We start from the raw sequence: 23592 nt of genomic DNA, 5'->3' as shown, positions 1-23592 counted from the left end.
TCTTCCACTCCGTAACGTGGGGCCCCACTCTGCCCTGGGAGCTTTTCATCCACTGCCTTCCAGCCTTCTCCGTCAGTCTGAGTCCCATTGTCGCTCCTCTCTCTCTCACATCAAGTGTTTGACTGAACTAGGAGGCTTTACCTGTTCTTTTCTGAGAGGGAAGCGGCCGCCCCAAAGGGCTAGAAACTAAAGGTGGCAGTGCCAGTGTTCCCAGACCCGTCATTACAGGAGGGTGTGCCACACATTCCACGAGGGCCTGGGTGGAGAAGGCAGGAGCGAAAGCCAGAGCTCTCCAAATAGCACAGAAACACTTTCCATCTCAACTGGCTCTTCCCTTTCACTTTGTCCAAAAATGTGCTTTGTTTCTTGTGTTTCTAACAGCACTCATTAACAGAAGTGTCTCCCTGTTTCAAGAGACTTCTGACACCCCACCTCCCTTCTCCTGAGTCCATGTCAGCTCTCTACAATACATAGAATTTGGTTTCTGATGACAATCAGCACAGCAGCACCTTGACGGATACATTTATAAGGAAAGAAAGTGTTGTCAAAATGCAAAACACTCCTTAGGATTTTAAATGTGCCAGCACTCTTTTAAAAAGACTGGCACATCTTAAGTTCCTCCATGAAACCAACTAACTGGCATAGGTCAGGGTATGCCACACACAGTTAAAAAAAAACCAACCTGCATCTCAAAGGTAGGTAGAGAGGTGAAGTGAGAGAGCAAAAATACTCCCCATTTCACATGCAGGAGACAGAGAGAGCTTTGAAGTCTCAATATGTGGATGAGATGATAGTGAAGGGAAGAAGGTTTAGATTTATTTTAAAATGGGCACTTTCCAGGAGGGTAGCACCAGCAGCCTGGTTCCAAGGTTTAAAAGCTGTCATTTCTTCTTTTTAATCTACAAACTGAGAGAAAGTCAAATGCTGCTCAGGAGAACAAGGCTCTAAGTGAGTGAGGTACTTTTGAAGGATACTACCAAACAAGGACATAAGAACATAAGAATAGCCTCACTGGATCAGACCAATGGTCCATCAAGCTCAGTAGGCCGTTTTCACGGTGGCTAATCCAGGTAACTAGTACCTGGCCAAAACCCAAGGTGTAGCAATATTCCATGCTACCAATACAGGGCAAGCAGTAGCTTCCTCCTTGTCTTTTCTCAATAACAGACTATGGACTTTCCCTCCAGGAACTTGTCCAAACCTTTCTTAAAACCAGCTTAAAATCCTACAGAGAGATTGCAACAAAGGCAAAAGTAGCTAGGAGCCTTTAAGGAAGAGCAAATATCAAAGACTGCAAATTATCCCTGTCAACTGCTAAGCAGATTGTGGATACAACACAAAGCACAAATGGTAGAACCCTAAAAAATTATATTGGAAGAATTAGAGTATACAACACAATGGGGGCAATTCTAGAATTCAGCACCTCCATTTAGGTGCCCCAAGGCCATAGGCTAAGGGCTTATTCTATAGTGGAACCTAGATAGCATTATAGAATACAAACATAACCTATCGACAAACCTAACATTCAGATGCTCACACTTACATCAGTCAAAGAGCTGCCATAACTGGGGATGTATAAATGCAACTTATGCTATTCTATAAGTTATATGCATAAGTGGAAGCCCCGCCTCTTTGTGAGTTAAGTGTCATTCTGCAAATATCTGCTTAGGCACTCTACTAGCACCTAAGAATATAAGAAAAGCCATACTAGAATAGACCAAAGGTCCATTTAACCCAGTATCCTGTTTCCAACAATGGTCAATCCAGGTCACAAGTACCTGGCAGAAACCTAAATAGTAGCAACATTCCATGCTACCGATCCAGGGCAAGCAGTGGTTTCAATAATAGACTATAGACTTTTCCTCCAGGAAATTGTCCAAACCTTTCTTAAAACCAGCTACGCTATCCAACCTCTGGCAACTATTTTCTGAGTGAAAAATATTTCCTCCTATTTCCCTGTAACTTCATCGAGTGTCCCTTAGTTTTTGTAATTTTTGACGGAGTGAAAAATCGATCCATTTGTACGCGTTCTCCAATGTGGCACGACCTCTCTCTTCAGCTGCCGACTTCCCCACATCTCCTCCCCGATGTTTGTTTTTTTAAATTTTCAGGCAGCGTCAACGAGATCAGCGTGCTGCCGTTGGCCTGCCCCGGAACCCTTCATTTCCCAATGCGGAAACAGGAAATCGCTGCTGAAAGAAGACTTCCAGGGTAGGCCGACAGCAGCACGCTGATCTCGTTGACGCTGCCCAAAAATTTAAAATAACAAACACCGGGGAGAAGATATGGGGGCGTCAAGAGTTGAAGAGAGGTGTCAAAACGCAGGGTCCTGTTAGGGGAGGGGGAAGAAGGAAAGAAGAGCATACGCCGACTATTTAAAGTTAGAGAGGCCAGAAGTAGGTGGGGCAGCAGAGCCGCCGTCAATTTTGGGGGGAGGCCAGGCCCCCCACCCACCCCTGTTCCGACGCTCCGATTTCTTGCGGGTCTTCTATTATCAAATGCGGTTCAGGTTTTCAGTCCGGATACATCTATAATAGCAATACAATTTCACCAAATTATCTAAAGGCAGTTTGATTTATTCTTCTCGAGCGGCAGGAGAGGTTTTGTGCTCTAAGACAAAACAAAAGGATTAAAGGTATTTTACTACTGTTGTCTAGTGTTAGGTAGAATGAAAACAGAAAATAGATCATTTATGAGTGTCAAGGTGGTGAAATTGTATTGATATTATAGATGCATCTGGGCTGAAAACCTGAAGCAGCTTCAGCTCCTGAGGACGCCTTCGTGGCGAAACGCAAGACTGTGCTGGGCTGGCTGAGTATCGTTTTGTTTGAAGCCATCGGGAACAAATCAAGATTGCCAAGAGGTCATAGAAATCACAGAAGGAATCGTTGGCGAGTTGGATTTTAAAATGTGGACATTTTAAAACCCTTCTCTAAGGCAACTCCACTCTTTGTGGGTATTTTGAAGAAATATTGGCATATACTTCAGGGCCATGAACCTTTGATAAATTTTCCCTTAGTAGCCTATTCTCGGGGGAGATCATTAGGCCACCAATGTGGTTTTCAAAGATATGGAGTGAGACAACTGATGGTGGGGGGGCGCCACGGCAGTTGTGGTAGATGCCAGTGGTGCCCTCTCACTATCCAGGGAGATAGTTGGCAGGTCCCGGGAAGGAATCTCATTTTGAGGTCGAGAGGTGACACAGATTGCAATTCGCAGGGGGTGGTTTATGCAATTATTTGCCCCTGCGATCTGGTATATATTGGACGCACCAGTCGGAAGATCAAAATACGTCTTAACGAGCATAAGTCTCGTATTACCAACAGGATCGCTCAGGCTCCTTTAGTGGAGCACTGGGAGAAATGGAATCACTCTGTTGAGGATTTGAAATGGCGGATCATTTTTAAGGCTAACGAGATCGGAGGGGAGGGGGATGGGAGACAATTGAATGAACAAGAGCAGAGATACATCTTTAAGGTGGATACTGTGGAGCCCAGAGGGTTAAATAGCATGATCGAATGGGGTTCAGTATCATGAACTCCTTAATGGTTCGACCAATAGGCTGCTGGGGGGCGTGAACTTTGGAGGAGGGAAGTATTTAAACTGTTTCTGAGGACGCCGGCGCCATCTTATGCTCTTTAAACTTTTTGGAGTCGGATGACGACGGCGGCCTAGGTGAGTGTTTGACAAAAAATATTAATTGTAAGGTTAGCATGAATGGTTGGATGGAAAGTAATGGGCAATTGTACGCTTACATTCCGTCTTTTTATGTATCTTTTTTAGGGAGACCCTTGAAAAAGCACAACTCTTGTGCGAAACATGTCGGGTCTGACTCCCCAGGGTTGGCTGAGTTAAACTTAACTGAGATAAGTACTAAACCAGTTTGCTAATAATGCAGATAAGATAAATAATAAATAAAAAAATATTTTTGATATAACCAGTACAAAACCAATTAAAAGAAATATAGATTTATAATATTGAATGACGAATAAATGGGAAGTGACAGCCAATGATGAAGCACCACACTATGCTTCCCGCGATATGAGCTGTTATTTTGCGGTGGAGTGGTGGGGCTGAGGCGTCCTTTTCAAATATCTAAGATAATTCAAGACTATTTAATTCGGACATTCCAGTATATACTGGGCTTGTGAATGTGATCTTTTAGTTGTAGGTAAAGCACATTTATTGGAAAGAATAAAGTGATTATTTATAGTGAGTTAGCGTCTTCTCTTTTTTGTATATAATGACTAGGCATGAGGCAAATGTGCATATAATAGAGGTGACAGGTCTTGCCAATCGGCCTCATGTCTCAAAAACCCGACTGGCTGGGGGTCCCCCAGGACAAGTTTAAGAAGCACTAGCCTAGAGCTGGGGGCACTGTTTTGTGGAAGATGATTCTGCAGGAGTTAATTCTATTTGATGCTAGACAAAATTAGTTTTGTATTACACTGATTTTTCACAACATTTTGCTGATTCCACCCAATTCTAAATGGTCACTCAACATCAGCCCCCTTTCACCCCCTCCCCTCTCCCAGCTCTCAAAGGATGACAATACTTTGCTGGAGGTCTTGGGGTGGGCGGCATGGGATAAGCACATGAGATTTCTGCTACTGAACACAAAAAGCACAATCTAGCAACAGGTGTTTTAACATTTCACCGCACAGTGCTCGCCCGGGGCACGACAATCCACCTTGGGGGGTTTTCCAGAATGAATAGCAAAGCGTTTAACACGACACATCACAAGTCCTGACCATAAGCCAGGCATCCACGTGGCTGGGCTGCCTCACTGGCTGTGATGGTTAATAACCGAGTCTTAATGGAAATCTCAGGGACTGAAGTAGCAGAGATCAGCCCTAGCACTCCTGCCCCATCCCCTGCGCTGCTGCCCCCATGGGGGAGACAGTGGATGGGGGAGCGATTCTTTTGCTCAAGTCTCCTCTGCGACCTAGCGAGGGAGATCTGCTATTTATACATGTGTGGAGGTTTCTGCAGCAAGAAGGGAAGAGTGTGGCCCAGTGGTTAAAGCTACAGCCTCAGCACCCCGAGGTTGTGGATTCAAATCCCACACTATTACTTGTGACCCTGGGCAAGTCACTTAATCCCCCATTGCTCCAGGTACATTAGACAGATTGTGAGTCCGCCTGGACAGATGGGGGGAAATGCTTGAGCCCTGAATAAACTCATGTAAACTGTTCTGACCCCTCCCGGGAGAACGGTATAGAAAATGGAATAAATAAATAGTGTGAAAAGTTTCTCTCTGATAACCAGAGCTGATACTGTGATGTCACAATGCCTCATTCCACCAATAAGAGCCAACCTCATCAGTGATGTCACAATGGCTTCATTGGCCTATACTTGGCTCACTTTTGCTACATTTTGATTTCTAGAGTGGTGCAATGGTTAAAGCTACAACCTCAGCACCCTGGGGTTGCGGGTTCAAACCCACGCTGCTCCTTTTGACCCTGGGCAAGTCACTTAATCCCGCCCCCCTCCCCATTGCCCAAGGTACATTAAACAGATTGTGAGCCCACCGTGAAAGACAGGGAAAAATGTTTGAATACCTGAATAAATTCATGTAAACTGGGAGAACGGTATAGAAAATGGAATAAATAAATAAGGTTATTTCCACAACACAAGCTAAAAATAAAGGTGGGCCCTTCCAGCTATTGCCTTCGAAAGATAATTAAAAAATGTATTAAGTTAGTTTACTAAAAAATTATGGTCTTATTCCAACGTCCAGCATGATGCCCTCACTCCACCTTCCCATCAGATTGTTTTTTGTTGGGGAACGGCAAGGCACTGCCCGGTAACAAATGGCCAAGAAGCCTTCCAAATGAAGATCTCGGTGGGGCCACAGAACCAGGCGGGAGAGAAGCCGGAACCCCTGCCTGTCTGCTTCCCCTCTCGTCAATACGCCCATGTGATGCAAGCAGATCTCGGTTGCTATATTTCTTCATTTTGGGTGGATGCCCACAAAGCTCACGTTCTTTCACATTTTCCCTGCTTGATTTCATCTTTATGCTTTCAAAAACACTGCACAGCCAAGATTTCCATGAACCAGCTGTGATCAAGAACAAAGCTGACCTCATCTGAATTAAACCTCCACAGTGGGATGGTCCTGAGAACGCATCACAGCAATCGATAATCATCTTAACTCACAGCTGAAAGCGGGAAAGTCCTCAAGCAGAGATCAGTCACCAAAGAATCCATATGCACCCCCTCCCCCCTCCTACCGAGGCTGGTCTCAGTGCAGGGTCGGCGTCCTCTCCCAGCCCAAACCTATTCCAGAACACAGAATGAGACTCCCCGAGAATCCTGAGACACATGGGTGGGGGGGAGAGAAAGCGCCAACTACATCTCCAAGAGAGAAATCTCACCGTCTTTGCCTATCTAGGAAGGAGACAATACAGCACTTTCAGGGGTGGAGGGAGAAAGGCATTTACTAATTCAAAGTTCATTTCCTTTTACCAAGAATAAAGCCTCGCTCAAGTATCCCCCATTCTCTTTTTAAATAGTCAATCCTGCCAGTCTAATTAGAATATCTGATGATAAATCTGATAGCCAAAGAAAAGAAACAGAGGCTGTCCCTTGTACTTCCGTTCTAAGACAAATCCCACAGTGCCTGGAAACATAAGATAAAGCTCCAGTGAAGACCCTCAACAATGTACATCCCCCCCACCCCTCACCCTGACCATGTTGTGCACCAGAACTAGCCTGGTCCCTTCCTACTGCCTCTAGGATACCTCTGCTCTCAGTAGCTAGCCAGAGACAGGATCTCCCATCCTAACCAACGAGAACATCTAAGCCTGTCAGTGGTTAATAAGAGGGAATACCTTTTGTCTGTCTGTTATGGTGGAAAGCGAGGGCTATGCTTTTCCTCATGGCTTCAGTCTTCAACTCACCCAATCCCTGAATTTCTAACCTAACTTAACTCAAATCAAACTTCCTCTTTTCCTGGCGACTCAGCACAGACTTGAAGTCTCTGATACTTTAGGTTTCACTCTGACATCAGCTCGAGAATAAATAGCTCCCCCAAGCTTAGAGAAGAAAAATCCCCCAGAAACCACACAGGGAAAGTTCCAGAATTATTTCAACAATACCAAACTAACACCTGCTAATCAAATTCTGACAGTCTGAACGCTCTCAAGGAGAGAGAGCTTTCTGCCCCCAGCTTGTCCCAGCAGAGAATCTCCCCAGAAAGGCACAGGTACGCTAAAGTGGGAGGAGCTCCGACAGCGTCTCCTACACACCTAAATCTGTACCTAGGTCTGAAGCTTAGAACTCTCTTCCAAATCCACCTTCCCAAGGAGCACGGGTTCTCCGTCAGAAGGACACATTTTCCTGCTGGGTTGTGCTCATGGAGCTTTACAGAACCCAGAAAAGCCCAACATACAGGGTCTCCTATTTACATAAGAACATAAGAATTGCCGCTGCTGGGTCAGACCAGTGGTCCATCCTGCCCATCAGTCTGCTCATGCGGCGACCCCCAGGTCAAAGACCAGAGGTCTAAATGAGTTCAGCCTCACCTGTGTACGTCCCAGTTCAGCAGGAACTTGTCCAGCTTAGTCTTTCCCTATAACAGCCTCCGGAAGAGCGTTCCAGTTTTCTACCACTCTCTGGTTGAAGAAGAACTTCCTTACGTTTGTACGGAATCTATCCCCTTTTAACTTTAGAGAGTGCCCTCTCGTTCTCTCTACCTTGGAGAGGGTGAACAACCTGTACTTTGTCTTGAATCCCTGGAGGGTGTTTTCCCCTACGACAGACTCCGGAAGAACGTTCCAGTTTTCTACCACTCTCTGGTTGAAGAAGAACTTCCTTTCGTTTGTACGGAATCTATCCCCTTTTAACTTTAGAGAGTGCCTTCTCGTTCTCTCTACCTTGGAGAGGGTGAACAACCTGTCTTTAACTACTAAGTCTGTTCCCTTCATTATCTTGAATGTTTCGATCATGTCCCCTCTCAGTCTCCTCTTTTCAAGGGAGAAGAGGCCCAGTTTCTCCAATCTCTCACTGTACGGCAACTCCTCCAGCCCCTTAACCATTTTAGTCGCTCTTCTCTGGACCCTTTTGAGTAGTACCGTGTCCTGCTTCATGTACAGCGACCAGTGCTGGACGCAGTACTCCAGGTAAGGGCACACCAGGGCCCAGTACAGCGGCATGATGACCTTCTCCGATCTATTTTTGATCCCCTTCTTTATCATTTCTGCCACTTACACAAAGTATGATCTGATCTTTACTTTCTTCTTCACATCCGCTAGTTCATGACCCTTTTTTTCCCCCTCATTACACCAGCAGTGATTTACCAAGCATTGATTATAAAAGGTTACCGTTTGAAGGTTCTGGGGTTTATTGTGGAAGTTGATGGAGTCAATGGTAAATTAGACTATAGGAAAAAAATTACAGAATATGGAAAAAATTTGGTTAAAATCCAGAAAACAGGAGAATTAGGATAACTGGAGACGGAATCTGAAAGAGTATAAAATCTTAATTATGGAAAAATGAACTAAATATTATGTCCCCAAAATTGGAGCCACTAATATTAATAGTAAAGAATTATTTAAATTGGTTAACCACTTATTCGATACTGAAGCAATAAAGCGCAGATACCTTGCTGAATTTTTTTTAAAAGTAAAATTACTCAGTTAAGATCTAATTTCGCTTCACGAATTGAAAATGATGTAAGTGTAATGTTGCAATTGGTGGAGGGTTCAAGAGCAGATACGAACTGGTCACAGTTTAATCCTCCAGACTGGTTCTTTTTCTGTAAGCTATATACGAAGCATGTAAAATCTAATTGCAGACTTGATTGAGAAATGAGCCTTTTACCTTTAAAGTTGAATTATTTAGATGGATTACATTCTTATTTAAAGAGGGTCTATTTCCAAAAGAAATAGGTCATATTGACGTTACTCCTATTGTCAAAAATCAAAAAGAGCCTGTAGAACTAATTAGAGGCCCAGAGCCAGTATTCTGCTGGAGGGATTGGTAAATGCGGATTTGGTAAACTATCTAGATAAACTGGACATTCTTCACGATCGTCAGTCGGGATTCCGTTCCGGCTACGGCTACGTTCCGGCATCGTTAATGGATTCTCTCTATAAGCACAAGCGTCCTGATTCTCCAACTAGATCTAAGAAGTGCACTTGATTTGGTCGATCATGAACTGTTACTATCCTGCTTGGATACTATAGGAATGTTTGAAAGTGGTTTAAAGGCTTCTTGCAAAATAGATCGTATCAAGTTTACTCAACTGGGAAATATTCATCTACTTGGAGTAACCCATCGGGAGTCCCACAGGGATCTCCACTGTCGCCCACCCTCCTTAACATCTGTTTCATCTCCGTGGCTAATTTGCTGCAAGATCTGAAAGTCAAATTTTATATTTTTGCTGACAATATCGCCATACTTTTGCCTATGTCAGCCTTTACAGAGCCACACTACCAGGCTCAAGTGTTTCAGACCTCCTTTAGAATAAAGCAATAACTAACTAACTAAAAGGAGTCTTTAGACTTAAAACATTTAATATTTGTTCAGGCTAACAGACCTCAGAAGTACCATAGCTTTAAAGATCATACAGACTCAATTGGCACCCATGGTCGTCATAGGCCTCTATAATACTTTTTCTATATATATAAAGATATAGATACAGTGGTGCCTCGCATAACGAACGCCTCGCACAGCGAACGCTGCACACAACGAACTTCATGTCATGATTCATACAACGAACTTCGTTTCACACAACTAAGTCGCCCGAGCTTCCACGATCGCTGCCGATGTATTGCATCCTTCCGCGCAGGCACTGCAGGCAGTCGTTAGTCACTGCGCTTAACGCGTTTCACATAACGAACTTTTCGCATAACAAACTTGCTCCTGGAACGAATTAAGTTCGTTGTGTGAGGCACCACTGTACTTTAAATATCAAAATATACTCATCTTCATCTACGCGGGTGGGGGTAGGCACTCCGACATAGACTATGTTTCGCCCCGAACGGGCTGTATCAAGGAAAATCCCCCTTACATCCAACGGCTCATGCTTCCCGCGTTAGACTTTTAATCCAGCCTTTACAGAGGACATAAAAGATTAGATTGCTGTTATTCTGTTCAGATTTAGGGCTCCTTTTACAAAGGTGCGTTAGGGCCTTAACGCGCGGAATAGTGCTTGCTAGCCACTGCCGCCTCCTCTTGAGCAGGCGGTAGTTTTTCGGGTAATGTGCACTAAAAATGCTAGTGCACCTTTGTAAAACTTAATTCAGAAAAAACTACATAGCGATACATAGAGTATGATGGCAGAAAAGGGCCGACGGCCCAACAAGTCTGCCCACTCAAAGAACCCTCCCCTAAGCATTTCCACCCTTGAGTTTGAGTGGATGCCCTCTTGTTGCCGTGGGACCTGTAAGGAAAAAGATATCTTCCTCCACCTCATTTTTTCTTGCCAGTCCAAATGACATCATTACAGATAAAAAAAAGCCCTTGAAATTAACGATCAAATCTTTGATATAGTCACCTCAATTAAGATCTTGGGGGTGACATTAGACCGTCACTTAACGTTGGAAGTTCACACAGGCCTTATGATCCTCTGGAAACTTTGATTTATTAAAAAATATTTTGACTTAGTTTCTTTCAGACGGATAGTTCAGTCTCTAATTCTGTCTGCTCTTCATTATTGCAACATTATTTACTTGGCATCTTATAAAAAAATCTTAAATCGTATTCGAGACATACAGAACACGGCCTAAAAAAGAAAAAAACTATGACCATATTAGTCCTTTTTATCAGCAGTTACATTGGCTACCATTCGAAGCGCAAATTCTTTTTAAATTTGGCTGCATTTGCTTTAAAGCTCTTTTTGGTCTGGCTCCGGGATACCTATCCTCCCAATTTAAATGATATAGATCATCTAAAAATATCCGTAACAACGGTATGCTCATGCACCCTTCTGTAAAGGCTTGTCGCTTCAAGAGATTTTTAAATAAGACTTTTTCTTTCCTGGTCCTTTCATTCTACAAATGCATTCTTATTATAATAATAATAATAATAATAACTTTATTCTTATATACCGCCAACAATCTTGCGACTTCTAGGCGGTTTACAATAAAGAGAAGTGGTTTACAATATAGAGAAACTGTAGATACAATAAAGAGAAACTGTACATACAGCGAATTAAAGGGTATAGCATTGTACATCTGGTAATTCCAACATTAATAATATTAACAGCAGTTTGTGTGCCATGCTGCTTACACAAGATTAGAAATGTTCCTTAAATTGAATGGAGTGTTCATGGTTAGTGATTGGGTTGGGGTTTACAATTTACCGATTTGGGTATGTGGTGGTATTATGAGGGGGGCTGATGTTCTGGTTCGTTATCTAGGTATTTCAAGAACAGGTAGGTTTTTAGGTGTTTCCTAAATTCGCCATAGTTGTTTGTATGTGCAATTAGTTTTTCTAAGTCTTTGCCCCATGTGGCTGCCTGGTACGATAGCAGTTGTTGATGGTATCTCTTATATTTACACACTCTAGCCGGTGGGGAGACAAATTTCAGGTTATGTCTTCAGAAAGTCCTTGAAAACATATTTGTTTGATAAGTTTGTAACATGATCCTATTTTATGCACGCTTCACCGATTGTACAGTTCTTCTTGGTTGGGTGGTATACAAGAATAAAGTTGTTATTAAATGACAACATATTTGATAATGAAGACTTCTTTAGGAGAGTGGTAGACCTGGTTGTCATCATTTGCTCTTTTGACCACCGTACGCTTTGTATCGAGGTGTCTAACCCACACAACACCATGGCAGGACTTTTGTTGAGAAGAGAACTAGTGTTTCCCAAATGTCGTCTCAACTATCTTAGCCTTCCGACTCTAATATTTTAAAAATCTTATTACGTTTAACGTTTAAGATTTTGAAATATCGGGCTCCTCCTTTGCTCTGCCCCTTATTCGAGTTTATCCTCCCAAAAAGCCTTTATGATCCGGTCAAAAATTGTTGAAATGTCTGGTTTTTTCAATGTTGGAAAGGTAGAGCTTTTAGACAACTGAGAGTGACAGATGAGATGAGATATATGACAACCATTCTGAACTTTCATTTATTTTCTAGAGGAAGTGTTGGTTGTTTTTACTTATTTTTAATTTGTATGTATAAGTTTTGTATTTATTTTTGCGCTCCAACTTCAACTTCGCCTGCCCCTCCCTGCAAGGAAGACCTAAGAAAGCTTACATGACCTACCAAGCAGCTCACTACAGCCGGGATGTCCTCCCCATTACTGGATCCTCCACCTCATACACGCATTTCAAGCGAAGACTAAAAACGTTCCTGTTAAACAAATTCCTAGCGGATCACTAAACCCTGCACCTTCCCCGCTCCTCTAGTTACGGACTCTCTCTTCTCTTCAACCAGCCCCCTCACCTCTTCCTCCCTCTCGGGTCTCCGTATCTAGACCCATACTGAGACCCTACCTCTGCTCATCCCTTGAGTTCTCCTTGTATTCCCTACTTCCTTTGGCCCTTTCTTATTTGTATTCCTTATGTACGATCTCTTCAGTTAACTCCTGTTAACCGCATCAAACTTCACGGTGTATAGCGGTATACAAATAAAAGTTTATGTTAAGTTATATTATATTTGTAAACCATCTTGAATGGCTTTTGCCAAGAAGAAAGCGTAAGGGGACACTGTCTCACAATGTCAGGACCACCTTCAGCCACAAAGAGGAAGTGATATAGGAGGGGTGGAGCCAGAAGGACATCTGCCAGGAAGTTAAAAAGGAGGGGACAGTTGGGTTAAGGAGCCTCAGGGAAGGAAGAAGTTGATCTACAGTGCGTGCTTTCACTACCCTGTCCTGGCTGACGTAACATAGACAATCTGTGGGAATCCTGTTCTTGAGGCCTGACTGGAGCCAGGCCAGCGTTTGTGCAACCCAAAAAAGAGACTGTATAAACTGTGTACTTGTGCCTGTCCACTGCAGGCCTATGTCAAGATTTTCTCCGACTCTCAAGAAACTTACACCTCACTTTCTGTACCTGTGAAGTAACAGGCCTCAGTCTTTCAGTTAAGAGTTTTGTTTTACCTTTAAGACTTTGTCTGATTGTATAATCTGAAGGCCCGCCCTCAACTCTTGCTCACATTATCACAGAGGGTATAACGTTTTTCTTTTGTTTTTTAAATAAATACATGAAGTGCCCTGGTGCATTAGTTTTTCCAGTTACCTTTCATTGACAGGTGATACTCTGAACCTGCTCCAAGAGTCGTTTGCCCTCTCCCGCCCTCTCATCGTTTTTCTATTCTCCTGATAGAAGATGCACCACTTTGGCTCGAAATACAGTTATAAAAAGTGCTTATAAAGAAATAAATGCGCATTATTAGAAAGCAGGCTCCACTGCATAAAATGGGACCTACTGGAACTAACGTGTCAATGCATTTTTCCATTCATCTGCCCTCGGTCTTTCCATTTTGCACATCAAAAGCAAAGTATCTGCAACGTCAACTCAACAATCGGCAGCCAACAATCAATATCAGCCCTTCAACAGACACCAAACAGCACCATCAATTCCCCCCCCCCACCCCCTACGATAGGATGAACACAATACGGATATAAATAGAGAAAGCAATGAAGCCCAGAAAACTAGACTCCGAGGAAGATAATATTTCAAAGAGAAACATAAAACAAAACACAGATATGTGTAAAATAGATTATATTTAGTTGAAATGGCCTTAGGAGGTCATTGTGTACTTAGCTGCAAGAGTAAACCTAGTATGATATGTGTATATACGGAGGACGATTGATTTGGTATAAACATATGCATACGAGTAGGATGATCATAAGTAGGATAATGGATTATGGCACAATTATGCCGGTATTATAACACCTTTACAGAAGCTCATGCAAATCGCTCTGAATTGACTCCCCAGTCATTAGAAGCGGTAGAGAAGCTCTCAATAAACAATATGGTGCCCTAATTTTAACAACAGCTCAACGGCAGCTGCAAATTAGCAGCATTAAGAATTTCAACAACTGCAAACACAACCCCCACTATCAATTCCCATCCAATGGCCGATAAAGATGGTCAACAGCGCGTCTGAAAATGATGAACTCCACTCTTGCATGGAGCTGGGGATTATCGGTGGAAGAGATTCAGGCACAACGGGGTCCCCTTGCTCCCCCTCCGTCCCCTCACTTGCCTCTTTTTCGATTGCTTATTTTCTTTTGTCCTGTAACTTTACTGTGAATGTCAATTGTAACCTGTTCTGAGCACCCGGGAGAACGGAATAGAAATCTAAATAAATAAATAAATTATACAACTTCGGCCATTAACCCTTAACTACCAGAAAAAAAAGAGGAGAAGAGACTAAATGCTAGAAAGGTATGAAGGACGGCTGACTTACAGCAACAGAAAAATGAATGAAAGCCGAGGGATAGGGGAGAGAAACATAAAAATATTTATTAGAGTAATAAATTTCTTGTAATATTTGCTGGCTTTTTCTCAACGTGTAATGAAATCTCCACAAGTCCCGATTTTCTGACATCACATACTGATCTTGCGGCTTTTTCTCGCCTTTAAAACAAAGCCTGCCAGAATTCTTTCAGAAAGGACACTTGAAGGATGGCAGAAGCCCCTCCCTAGGCAACTCGGTCCTGGAGTAGCCCCCCCTTGCCAGTCAGGCTTTCAGGAAATCCGCCATGAATATGCATGAAATAAATGTGCATATAATGGAGGCAGTGTTTGCATATTCATGGTGTATATCCTGAAAGCCTGACTGGCAAGGGGGGGGCCAGTCCAGGACCCGGTTGAGAAACACTGGACTAAGGAATGCTAATGGTCAATCGGATCCTCTATGTCAGAGCAAATTAAAGCAGGTCAAACCTGCTCCTTCTGGGATTAAGCCTGCAGCCTCTACCCCACCCTCTCCACCAGAATAATCTCTCTCAGTATTTAGGGCCTGCCCTTATCACTTCCTCCCCATCCGCTTTTCTAACTGGTCCTTCTGCACAGATAAACCAGGAATCACTATAGCAACGCCAGGCTCCTGCAGCAGAACCATTCCCATTCCATTGTTATCTGGTGGGTGATAATGGTGCATGTGGGATGGGTCTTTCCTGTGCTTTAAATCAGCACATGGGTTGACCTCCGCTTTTGTGAATGCTCCTGAAGCACCCGGGGAGGCCACAGTGGTGCATCTCCCGACTGCTAGCTATAACCACAACCACCACTATTGTTCAAGGTGAGAGTTACGATCGTTGCCAGAGGAAACGTTTGACATCGTGGGTGAGGTGGGGTCCCTCTCTCCAGTGTGTGTGGGGGAGGTATCTTACCATCGATATGTGCTTTGCCAAGTTAATCAGGAGTATTCAAAGTTATTGGCCACCATAAGAACGGGCTACTGGGCTTGATGGACCATTGGTCTGACCCAGTAGGGCTCTTCTTATGTTCCTATGCTACATGTCCAGACAGGCCTGTAACGGAGATGCTGCATTATCATCACATATGTCATGCCTGTCATGTCCTGACCTATATTTCGAATGTACTCCTGTAACCCGTTCTGGGCTCCTTTGGGAGGACGGGCTTTCAACATAAAAATAAATCATCCACATAAGAGCCTTAAAGGACCTAGTCCGCTAGGGATACAGGACCCAACACGGTCGCAGTGTCTCACTTCCGGCTCACCACACACTTGTTTCCCACGTACTCACCTTTATAGGACCCCCAGGGACCCCTGAAGAAGACTTTTTGGCGAAACGCGGACCGTGTTGGGTCCTTTAAGGCTCTTATGTGGATGATTTTGGTGTACCTTCAAATAAAGTCCATTTAGGAACATCGTCACTCCACAGAGGTTTTTTTTTTGGTTTTCTCTGGATTTTCTTCCCTGTGGATATTTTGGGGTCAATTCCTTTTGTTTTTTGTTACTTCGGATTTTAAAGTGTTTGAGGCATGCGCAGATGAGGACGGAACTTAGGCATTGGTGGAATGAGGCATTATGACATCACAGACTGAGCTCTAGAATGTTGCCAACACAAGCAGTGTCTCACTTCCGGCTCACCACACAATTGTTTCCCACGTACTCACCTTTATAGGACCCCAGGGACCCCTGAAGAAGACTTTTTGGCGAAACGCGGACCGTGTTGGGTCCTGTATCCCTAGCGGACTAGGTCCTTTAAGGCTCTTATGTGGATGATTTACTTTTATGTGGATGGAATTATTTTATGTGGATGATTTTGATGTACCTTTGGAACTTTGACACTTTCAAATAAAGTCCATTTAGGAACATCGTCACTCCACAGAGGTTTGTTTTTTTTTGGTTTTCTCTGGATTTTCTTCCCTGTGGATATTTTGGGGTCAATTCCTTTGGTTTTTTTGCCACTGCTTTCAACATCAGTATCATGAATTTGAAAACCAGACACAAAGTCTGGCTTGGAGCAAAAGTGGCATTTCTAACACTGGGATATCATGAACCACACTCTAAAAGCCTCCTAGAATTTTCTCAGCGGCATTTTGTGCTAGCTGTAATCCATCTGTGATAAAATGAGAGCGTTAACAGACAGTCGCCAAATCTGCCGCACCAGCCGTAAAATCCAGAGCCCCGTGTGCAGTTGAAAATGGTGCGGCAGATCACCAGTCTGGTTCACATCTATTCATGTCCCCTAAGCTGTTAACCTGTGATGAATCTCATCCAAATTCACCTGCTCTGGAAAACCAGCGTCAGCACAGCCCCCCCTTTCAGATCTGCAGGGGTTCAAATGCTACAATAGCCACCATAGAACCTTCCTTGTGCATTCTGTACATCAAGTCACATCCTGACCCTAATCTTTCAAAAGTACAGCCCCCACCCCCACCCCCATTCCACTTCTCCACTCTTATATGACAATGCCGGCCAGCGCGTCTGTATGTTGGAGTCAGCACTGCTTACGCGGTGAGCAACCAATCAGAGCCCCCGAAGGCCTGAACGCGATACCTCCACTCCAGCTCTCAGACAACCTGGAATTAACAGCCCAAAAGACTTGACTAGGACTCAGCCAGTTTCACTTCTGCACTGTCCAGCATTATCTGTCTTTGCAATTCATGCTCCAGATTAAGACTGGGCAGAGTCATCCATTTATAAACCATAAGATCCTCTCAATCCCTTAAAACGCAGCTCACCCTGACTATGAAAGGAGAGAGAAAAAACCCTCAAGCCAAATTCCTTAAAAACAAATACTGTATTTCCTGCCAAGAATACAACTCCAAACACATACCAAAGAATTACAGAGCTCTTCCAAAAGTCCATCTCTGCTGACACTCAAAGTGGGTTCTAGTCTCATCATCTGTCCTGATACGAGAGGAGTTCCATTCCCTTTATCATTTTACTCGCTCTTCTTTGAACCTTTTCTAATTCTGCTATATCTTTTTTGAGATAAAGTGACCTGAATTGAACCCAATACTCAAGGTGAGCGACATAGAGGCATATTATTCTTGGTAACATAGTAAATGATGGCAGACAAAGACCCGAATGGTCCATCCAGTCTGCCCAACCATACATGCTCCATAAATTAATCATTTAATTTAAAACGGTCCTTTTTTTTTTCTTCTTCTTATTTGCCACTCATTTCCTAATAATTCCTAGCATCCTGTTTGCTTTTTTGGCCGCTGCCACACACTGGACAGAAGATCTCAGCGTAGCGTCTACAATGACATCCAGGTCTTTTTCTTGGGTGTCAACTTCTAAAGTGGACTCTAGGATCTTTTAACTAGGATCGTAGATTAGGCGTTAACTGTGCAGAAATCACAGAACTGGACTTTCAGTCCTCTAAGAACAAACGAACGCCAGTCCTTTTAAGAGCAGCTAAGAGAGACCTAGGGCAGGGGCAGAAAATCACAGGGGTACGTTAACGTTTCAGAGACCTCAACAGGTGGGCATGTTTTCCAATTTGCATGCTTTCAAGTAACACCAAGTGCAAGAGCGCACATTCAATTCGCATGACCATCCCCTCCTCAAGCCCACGCTGTGCTGGTCCTTGTATTTTAAGTAAAGGCTGGTCTGGGAGGGCTGGACAGCAGGCACCTTAATGAAAAGGTACCCTTGGAGCAGGCTATGGCTGGAACGAAGGTGTTAATTCCAGTTGCTGAATGCAAAGCCTTTATCTGTGATATGTAGGAGGCAAATTCTAATCCGTGCCAGGGCACTCTCGGAGCAGGTGCTAGGCAAAGGCTGCATCCACACAGGGGCCACCGGTTACCCCAACAGCGGGGCAACGCCCCTCTCTGATGCTCAGAAAATACAGTCAGAGGCAGGCCAAGATTGAGGCTCATCCTGAGACATCTCCTGAGCAGCCAGCCCATCTGCTCGATTTTCCACCAGCCCCAGAAGGGGATATCCCCAGACACCCTGGGCAAAGTTTCCAGCATAGCAACTACTAAGCAGTGGAAAAAGTGTCTCGAAGGTCTCTTGACTTCAAGCTGCTCTCTCGTATACACTGCTGTTCAGGCCGGGTTAGTTATTTATTTCAAAAATTTCTATTCCACTTATAACCTAAGCCAGCGTGTTGCAAACTTTTTAAGCTGCGGCACATGAATCTTGGGAATGCAGTTTACAGAATTATATGGCGCAGGACCTGCTTACATTGGAAAGTTGGTCCTCAACCTGGCAGCTAGGCTTCAATGCTAAGAAATGTAAGGTCATGCACCTCGGAAGCGGAAATCCATGCAGGACGTACTTCTTGAATGGAGAAACTTTAACTAGGACTTCAGCAGAACGAGATTTAGGAGTAATCATCAGTGCAGACATGAAAACTGCCAATCACGTGGAGAAGGCTTCATCTAAGGCAAGGCAGATATTGGGTTGTATCAATAGAAGTTTCGTCAGCCGAAAGCCTGAAGTCATAATGCCGTTGTACAGGGCCATGGTGAGACCTCATCTGGAGTACTGTGTGCAATTCTGGAGGCCACATTACAGTAAAGATGTGCGCAGAATTGAATCGGTTCAACGGACGGCCACCAGGATGATCTCGGGGCTCAAGGGTCTCTCGTACGAAGAGAGACTGAACAAATTGCAGCTCTACACTCTCGAGGAACGTAGGGAGAGGGGAGACATGATCGAAACATTTAAGTACCTCACGGGACGTGTCGAAGTGGAAGATGATATTTTCTTTCTCAAGGGACCCTCGGCCACAAGAGGGCACCCGCTCAAACTCAGGGGCGGAAAATTTCATGGCGACACCAGAAAGTATTTCTTCACAGAGAGAGTGGTTGATCATTGGAACAAGCTTCCAGTGCAGGTGATGGAGGCAGACAGCGTGCCAGACTTTAAGAATAAATGGGATACCCATGTGGGATCCCTACAAGGGTCAAGATAAGAAAATTGGGTCATTAGGGCATAGACAGGGGGTGGGTAAGCAGAGTGGGCAGACTTGATGGGCTGTAGCCCTTTTCTGCCGTCATCTTCTATGTTTCTATGAGATGGATTTGCATGCATGCGATGTATGGAAACTATTGCTGTACATCAAGGGTCTTAACCTACTTAGCTCCTACAACATGTATTCAATTTTTTATGCTGTATATAGAAATCAAAAGACACTCAAAACATGAAGGCAGTAAAAAAGTCAATAAGTCCTGAGAGTGGTAACCTGGTAATTGAAAACTTGTGTGAAACAGCACAATACGATAATATCAATTAAACCATAAAATTTACTGTAAAACTAGGGTTCTTTGACCCTCGTTCCACCCCTCATTTGACTGCAAGACCTATGGACACATTTTCAAGCTAAGTCTGAGTTTGATATTAAGAACATAACATAAGAACTGCCATCTCTGGGTCAGACCTTTGGTCCATCAAGTCCGGCGATCCGCGCACGCGGAGGCCCAGCCAGGTGTACACCTGGCGTCATTTTAGTCACCCATATCCCTCTATGCCTCTCATAAGGAGATGTGCATTTAGTTTGCTTTTAAATCCTAGAACGGTGGATTCCACAATAACCTCCTCTGGGAGAGCATTCCAGGTGTCCACCACTTGCTGCGTGAAGCAGAATTTCCTGACATTTGTCCTGGACTTGTCCCCCCCCTTAGCTTCAGTCCATATCCTCTTGTCCGTGTCACAATCTCAGCTCTGGAATGTTGCTACTCTTTGGGGTTCTAGAATCTTGCTATTCTTTGAGATTCTGCCTGGAATCTTGATACTGTTTGGGGGTTCTAGAATCTTTTGTTACCCTTTGGGGTTCTGGAATCTTGCTACTTCATTGTAACATCACTGATGAGGTTGGCTCTGAGACACTGTGGAATGAGGCATTATAAGAACATAAGAACCGCCATCTCCAGATCAGACCTTCGGTCCATCGAGTCCCTCGATCACACACGCGGAGGCCCAGCCAGGTGTACACCTGGCGTCATTTTAGTCACCCATATCCCTCTATGCCTCTCGTAAGGAGATGTGCATCTAGTTTGCTTTTAAATCCTAGAATGGTGGATTCCGCAATAACCTCCTCTGGGAGAACATTCCAGGTGTCCACCACTCGCTGCGTGAAGCAGAACTTCCTGATATCTGTGCTGGACTTGTCCTCCCTTAGATTCAGTCCATGACCTCTTGTCCGTATCAAATTGGACATTGTAAATAATCTTTTTTTCCTGCTCTATTTTGTCGATTCCTTTCAGTATTTTGAAAGTCTCGATCATATCCCCTCGCAGTCTCCTTTTCTCAAGGGAGAACAATCCCAGTCTCTTAAGTCGTTCCTCGTATTCCAAGTTCTCCATACCTTTTATTAGCTTCGTTGCTCGTCTCTGCACTCTCTCCAGCAGTTTTATATCATAAGCACATAAGCATCGCCTCTGCCGAGTCAGACCATTGGTCCATCACGCCCAGAAGTCCGCTCCCGCGGCAGCCTCCCAGGTCAATGACCTGTAGTAATCTATTACTCTACTACTCTATTACTTTACAGCCTTTTGTACTGTATAGTAACCCTCTAATTGTACCCCTGGATCCCCTTTCCCTTCAGGAACTCGTCCAATCCCCTTTTGAACCCCAAAGTCGTACTCTGCTCAACCACCTCCTCTGGAAGCGCATTCCAGGTGTCCACCACCCTCTGGGTGAAGAAGAACTTCCTAGCATTTGTTCTGAACCTATCTCCCTTCAATTTTTTTTTAGTGCCCTCTAGTTTTTGTTGCCCTCGCCAGTCTGAAGAATCTGGCCCTCTCTACCTTCACTATACCCTTCATGATCTTATGAGTTTCTATCATATTCCCTCTAAGTCTCCGCTATTCCAGGGAAAAGAGCCCCAGCTTCTCCAGCCTCTCAGCATATGAGAGGTTTTCCATGCCCTTTATCATTTTTGTCCTTCTTATGTTCTTGGTTGGGAGACCAATGTTGGACACAGTATTCCAAGTGGGGTCTGACCATTGCTCTATAAAGCGGCATCATCACTTTCTCCCTTCTTTATCATGCCTAACATTCTATTTGCTTTCTTTGCCGCTGCCGTGCATTCTGGGAGTTGGCTGGGGGGTTCTCAGAGTGGTTCTTCCCTGATTGATTGTTCACATGTATGATCTATATTTTGTATCACTGTTTAAAGGTTCACAATTTCAGCTGAGCACACGTGAGGTATCCCATGAGGTTTGCTAACCTTTGCCTTGCTGGAGAACCCTCTCCCTTCGCTGACCTCTCACACTGAGGATACCCCGTTTTACAGTAAATTTTACGATTTAATTGATATTACCGTATTGTGGCGTTTCACACAAGTTTTCAATTACCAGGTTACCACTTTCAGAACTTATTGACTTTTTTACTACCTTCATGTTTTGAGTGTCTTTTGAAGCTTCTTTGGCAGTTTTCTTTTGGAGATTTTGTATTGTATATAGAAATCATACATAGTTCTGAAAGCGGATATTGATCTCTCATGCTGTATATAAAAATTACCTCACTACTTACTACCTTGCCGCTAACCACCATCATGGATGTCTAATTGTAACCTTGTATTGAATGTGTAACCCGTTCCGGGCTCTTTTGGGAGGACGGCCTAGAACACTGAATAAATAAATAAATTTATTTTAGGTAATTATATATCGCCTATCAATCAGATACTCAAACATTTTTCCTGTCTGTCCCAGTGGGATCAAAATCTATCTAACGTACCTGGGGCAATGGAGGATTGAGTGACTTACTATTATTAATTATTTCTATAGTGCTGCCAGACACACGCAGCACTACACAGAGCCACAAAGAATAAGAAAACAGTCCCTGCTCAAAAGAGCTTACAATCTAAACAGGCAGGATCACAAGGAGCAGTGCAGGATTTGAACCCACAACCTCAGGGTGCTGAGGCTGTAGCTCTAACCTCTAAGCCACTCCTTCCCCCAACAAAATAAAATAAATAAATAAAACAGGAAGTTCTGGTGATCGTTCTAGCAGCTGAATTCTGTAGCACTTGTAAAGCAAGCACTTTGGATTTCACCACGCCCCAAAACAACGCATTACAGAAATCCAATTTCGCAACAAGACTTTGTATCACTAGACAACATTGGCTTCACTCTGAATAATGTCCTCAACTCCCTTAACCTCCAAATAGACACCCCACACTCTTGCATTTTTATTTCTCGCAACTTTAATTGTTCATCACTTCTGGTTTTTGGCCAGAGTAACCCCCACTTAAATTCTAGCCAGGTCCTCAGCGGAAGGCGCCGATGACAGAAATCGAGCTATGCAAAATCCACGTTCTGATCCTTCCGGTGATGTCACAATCCAGCCTCTGTGACATCACAGGCCTCTGTTGATAGTGAACCTAATACTACAGGAGAAAGCAGGACATTAATCTGTGGCGGAGGGGGGGGGGGGCACACCTTCAGGTGTTAGAGGCAAAGTCACTAAGGGCTCCTTTTACCAAGCCGCGTTAGCGCGTGCTAAACTGCCCCGCTCGCTAGACCTTAACGCCAGCATTGAGCTGGCGTTAGTTCTTGCCACGTAGCGCAGGTTTAGCGCTAAAAATGCTAATGCAGCTTAGTAAAAGGAGCCCTAAGAGAGTCCTGTTATATACTTCCCCCTCCGTATTTGCGAATTCCGTATCTACGGATTCGCTTATTCGCGGTTTTAAACCACAAAATTCATTTTCATTTTTCAGGCTATTTTAAGTCCTGTAAGCCCCCCCCCCTTAAGCCTTACCTGGTGGTCTAGCGGGTTTTTCTTCCCACGCTCACAGGAAATGGCTCCAGACTACGGGAGCTCAAGGCAGCCATTTCCTGTGAGCGATCTGCAGGGGGCAGGAGCGTGAGAAGATCGCTCCGGCCTGAAAAACCGCTAGAACACCAGGTAAGGCTTAAGAGGGGGGCTTTCAGGGCTTAAAATAGCCGGGGTTAGGGCAGAACCGGCCCAAATATTCGCCGATTTTTTAATATTCGCTGCCCGGCTCTGCCCCTAACCCCCGTGAATACGGAGGGGGAAGTGTACACAAACCTCCAGGAATGAGGGAGCTGGCGGTAGGCATTAGAATTGGACTTTCCTGCACATTCATTTGTTCTCCCAGGGGAGCTCAGAAGGGGTTATATGAATTTTTCCGTGTCTGTCCTTTAAACGTTACCAGGTGATCTGCCTGCAGCCAGCTCACTTTGGAAACACTTGGGCCTGCTCTCAGCTTTTTGAGCACAGAAAAC

The 23592-nt window shown here is 44.1% G+C and overlaps 1 protein-coding gene across 2 annotated transcripts in view; it reads right to left on the bottom strand.

Moving 5' to 3' along the window:
• The window catches only part of SRGAP2 (SLIT-ROBO Rho GTPase activating protein 2), a 130393-nt gene that overhangs the window by 65069 nt on the left and 41732 nt on the right, over nt 1-23592 (bottom strand). The window lies entirely within an intron of this gene.

This window comes from Geotrypetes seraphini, chromosome 13 (genome assembly GCF_902459505.1).
Source record: "Geotrypetes seraphini chromosome 13, aGeoSer1.1, whole genome shotgun sequence".
Classification (NCBI taxonomy): Eukaryota; Metazoa; Chordata; class Amphibia; order Gymnophiona; family Dermophiidae; genus Geotrypetes; species Geotrypetes seraphini.
The sequence above is the reverse complement of the archived record's forward strand: the minus strand, read 5'-3'. Positions and strand labels throughout refer to the sequence as shown.